General features: G+C 38.5%; 1 protein-coding gene across 1 annotated transcript in view; it reads right to left on the minus strand.

Annotated features, from left to right (window-relative positions):
• Window positions 1–4,266: 4,266 nt before the first annotated feature.
• The window catches only part of smim10l3 (small integral membrane protein 10 like 3), a 1,596-nt gene continuing 862 nt past the window's right edge, over window positions 4,267–5,000 (minus strand). Inside the window, exon 2 of the mRNA XM_030376840.1 lies at window positions 4,267–5,000. This exon is cut by the window's right edge and continues 100 nt beyond it. The gene's annotated coding sequence lies outside the window, so the exon portion shown is untranslated.

Below are 5,000 nucleotides of genomic sequence, written 5' to 3' on the forward strand. Positions count from 1 at the left end.
AAATTCAGTTTAAGTTTTTCTGGATGGTCCACAGGTGACGTCACCTAGCATCACATCCTCGCTAGACGGATGGACGGATGGAGAATCAAAGTTCAGGGAAAACTGTGTCACAAATTCTTTGTCTCTTCAGATGTAGAAGGTTGGAGGGGGGGGGATATGATGGGGTTGGGGGCATGATGGGTTTGGGGTCAAAGTTCAGCTTCAGTGTGATGTTGAAACAGCAGGTCCCCACCACTTCTTTCACCCTCCTCCTGACATCTGATTGGACGAGTGAACATGGTTGGGGGGGTGGGAGGGGTTGATAAAAAGTCCTACAGTGAGGTGACTTTTTATTTGGACCGGTGCTTGCTGCACACAAAGGATGCAGTATTTGCGTGTGACGTTTGTTTGTGTTTGTGTTCGTGTGTGGTTGTGTTTGTATGTTTGTGCTGCGGTACCTGTGTGCTGCGGGACGTATGTACGAGTGAGTGTGTGTTTTCATAAGTGAGTTTGTGCACTTGCAAGTGCATGCGTGTATCGGTGCACGTGTATATGGGTGTGTTTGTACGTGCATTTGCATGGGCGCATGTGTATATGACCCTGTGTGTGTGAGTACACATACGTGTGTGTGTGTGTGTGCATGTGTGTGTAAAAAAGAAATCTAAGTGAAGCCATGTGTGTGGGTGGTGCACTGCATTCTCTTTCTGTCTGTTTTCTGCTCAACATACAGTGATTGAATATCATTGTGTCAACCTGGCCGGACAGAGCTCTCTCAAGCGTTTTTGGCCTCCATGCACTCCATGCACTGCTGCCAATAAACCAAAAATATATATTGTTTCAGATCTCGATGTTTCCTGGTCCGAAAAACATGAAGCAATCGAGCGATTTTTGGTGACTGCAAAACAAGGCAAGGCAAGGCAGCTTTATTGATTTAACTAAATAGCAATAAAACAAGTGATCAAAGCCACATGTTTTTTTTTCCAGTATTTTCAATTTACGTTCTTGTGTTGATATTGATATGATCATGTTTGACTTCATAGGGATTATGGGTGTGCTTTTATTTGAAGTAACATTTCTTTGTTTTAATCTTACTTTGACTAGTCTTAGGCAGTAGCCTAAAGCATTTCTCTCTACACATTATTTATGCATTTGCGCATTATTTATAATTGACTGTATATCTAAGTGTAGTATATGCTTATATGGTGCTGCTATGTACACATTGAGTATTTCTTTTTAATTATCAAAGATAATTATCAAATTAATACAATAGCCATTTCTTAGAAAGTCATACGCCTTTACTCTACACATTACATACAAATAGTTGTAGGCATATGAGGGTCATCATAACTAGTAAATAAATTAGGATTTGAATGTGTCGAATGAATCAAATGTGACCTATTTCCAGTAGCATGTGTAGACTGGGGAAGAGAGACAGGCAGGCAGTTTCCTCGCTCTTCATCCATCCCCCCAGCTTTCTCCTCCTACTCCTCCTCCCCCTTCCTTTTGATTTTCATTTTTTTCGAGGTCAGCCAAAGCTATCCGTCAACATCACACAATCGAATCTGTGTCTCACACTTTGCATACGGCCCGTAGCTTCTCCTGATGCTATCTGTTTTAAGGAGTTTACCCAAATAGGTGCCTACCGTAATTTACAGAAACCTGACGGGCTGTCAAAACAGTTTTGAATAGTGTTGCAGCTCATACTAAGCCCGTGCTCAGGAGTCTTTCCCAATCCAAGGGGATAATCATTGACATCACCGTTTGGAGACTAATGCATCCTAGGCCGAAGAACAACAAATATAGCATGGATTAACATTTGATTACATTTTGAAACAGTTATCCATTCGGTGGATGAATTTATTTGATTGTGTTTCTATGTGTTGTGTTATTTCTGAAACGTAGTTCAGTTAGCTTTTACTCATTATTTTATAATAGGGCACCTGCTGGAAATCGTCTAGGCTTTTGATGAGAGTTAACCAATTAATGAGAGTGATTGCGGCCTATCTCATTAATTAATTCATTAATTTAGTTATTTAACCCTCTTGAACTGTCAGCAGGTAGTAGACAAATACTGAACACATATATGTTAAAGAAAATGCATCAAAGGAGCGGAATACTGTCAGAAGGAATAATACTTTACCAACAAAATGTTATCAGCTCAGATGCCTTTGTCTCTGTCTCTACACTCACTTTTGATAGATTAGAAGATAGAAACTTTGTATAAAATCGACCACATTATCATTATCATCCATGATAAAAAGCTATAATTAAAATGGATTTTGAAGGAGGAGGTGAAGGCAAGCAACATTACGAGCTTTCATTGCCTCATACACGTTTATATACGTGTGCTAAAGATAATATGGGCCTCTAAAGAAATAGGGTGCAGGAAATACAGGGTTGATGCACCCTGGTCATATTTTCCCGCATTAAGATTATCAGTCTTCGACACTTCATCAAGTAAATCCACGCAAACTGCTACCATAAATGCCGAAGGCTAAGCCAATTTTGCGTAGGCCTAATCTTTTCATTCACAGCTCTCTCCCCTCTCTCTGTTGGGAGGCCGACACACATGGCAGTTGGTTTTAAGACAGTGACCTGACTTATCTATGTATCTATCTGTTTCTAGCCTGTCTCTCATAACCCTATTAAAACATTTTCCTCTGGCAAAACCCCACACAAATGAATCCCCTTTTTTGTAGAAGGGGGAGGGATGTAATAATCTCACATGGAGAATCATCTAATGCTGTTGCCTTGGCAACTCGTTGAGTTTTTTTTACATAGCAGCAGGGAATTGTAGTGACTGGTTAGTTTAGTGGGGGACATTTTGTGCTGAGATACACTACATAATGCTTGCAAGTTAAGATAATCAGCAGTTCTCGTTTTGAAGACGATGCATCAAACATCTAGGAGGCACATTCAATTTTAAATGTAGGCGTTATTACCTCCTTAAAATACAAATATATTTACGTTTTGTTTTTAAATAAAATACAGTTGGTAGGTGATTTAGAAATTCACATCATAATAGAAAAGGGGAGTTGGGAATGTGATTCATTGAGCAATGTCTTTCTGCTCGGTACATATAGATTTCTTTTGGGTAGGCTAGATACTTTTATTTGTGTCACTTTGAATTATTGCTTTGCTGTCTTTTTATGAACTGTATCAAATGATCAAACACAGACGATCAGAACTCGTGTGTTAATTGACTATCAAGATCAACAGATCAAAAGATAAATAAAAAACCCGTCGCAAAAGTATCTTATCATTTGTCTTTTGATGGTTGCGCATTCCCAGCCAACGGAGTTACCTACAATATTATACTGTGCATCCCTCGTGTGGATATGTGAAGAACTGCGCCTGAAAAAGCTAAACCCGGGTAAGAAAGACTGGCACTTTTCAGAATGGACATCGATGAAAGGTCCTGCACATATTTAAAATCATGTTTTGGCTCATTCATGTAGGAGGCAACAGCCTTAAATTTTAAGGAAATGTATAGACTTATTTAGAAGTTCTAAGGTAATTTATTATAGAGCCTATTGCTCTATAATAGTTTGGGTACAATCCTGATTCATTTATATTACCCATTGTGGTTACCTCCTACCATAGCGCTGCTTGTTCTGCAGTTCCCTCTGTATAGATAAACATGATAGTGGGTTGTAAAAAGTGATAGCCCTGTAATTACAAGGGCCATTTTGTCATATTTGTCCTTCTGAAAACGACTTTTCAGTGGGTCGTCCAATGGAATTTAGCCATCCCTATATAGCAAATGATTGTTGGACAATAGAATGAGCTAATCGGCAAAATATTTGAAAATGTGTTGCTGTCTCTGACTCCAGACAGAGGTACTGCCAGTAGGCAGAACTCCTGCCAAGAATTCCAGGAACCCTTTATTTTTCTAGGGATTCCATCTCTGCTCCCTTACATCAATAACAAAGAGAAATTTATGATTGATTTGAGCACGAGTATGTAGCATATTTTTTATTTAAATCTAACACTTTGAACTCAAGTTGTTTACCTACTATACTATATATATGTCATCCAATTTAATGTTAGATTAATAAGGATGGAATAATAGCTTTGTGATCTTATAAAGAAATTGTATTGTTCGTATTGTTTATTGTTGATGTCACGTTAAATATCCATTAGTTGGAGTCCTAAAGTAAAAGTAGCTTGTCTTTAGGGATCCAAACTCATTGGATGAGTTTGGATCATCCAATGAGGTGAGATAATCAACAATCATCAGAACCAACAAAATTACATTAAATAATCATGAGAAAAATGGAACGCAGATTACGATGAGAACATATTTCCCAAAATGTATCACATTTGGTTGGAAATGTTTTTATTTTGAAATAGAGTTAGATGCAATATCAGTTTTTAACGTACCATATATGGCCATTGAGATTTTGGCCGAGCTCATTGAATGCTCTAAATGGCTGTTGATATGCTATATGATAATTCTGTCAGATAACTTGGTTATCAAACATTCATTTAGCCAACCTTCTTATTTCAAGTGTCCAGTAAACGGAATAAAATAAACATGCCAGAAGGTGTCATGCAGTGTCAATAATTATATAATTCTACACATCCGTAACAATTGTTCCAGTTTTTTTTTTTGTCATCATTTCACAGGTTAACATGGTAATCCAAATTAACAAAGATGTCAACCTTTGACAATAAAGAGTGGATAGAAAGTCCCAGAGAAACATCAGCTTTCTTTCTCGTTAGGAAACTTCATCACAAATGTCAGTAGGTCCTCGCCATTTGAATAAAAACATAGGGCAGTGTGTCACATCCCACTCTCCATCTGCTGCTTTTTCCATTGACCAAACAGGTAGCCCAACGTCTACAGCAAAGGTAGGACTATGACGGGTGTGTCTCACAACACTCACAGATCAACACCCGCCCCAGGTCACTTTTGGGATGTGTCCTTTCCAAACTAAGGCACCGTGCCTCAGTGACGTAAGCTGAATTGGACACCATTCCTGACGTTTTGTGCACTGACATACTCATTTTTGATGGTA

The sequence above is a fragment of the Gadus morhua genome, chromosome 2 (genome assembly GCF_902167405.1).
Source record: "Gadus morhua chromosome 2, gadMor3.0, whole genome shotgun sequence".
Taxonomy (NCBI): domain Eukaryota; kingdom Metazoa; phylum Chordata; class Actinopteri; order Gadiformes; family Gadidae; genus Gadus; species Gadus morhua.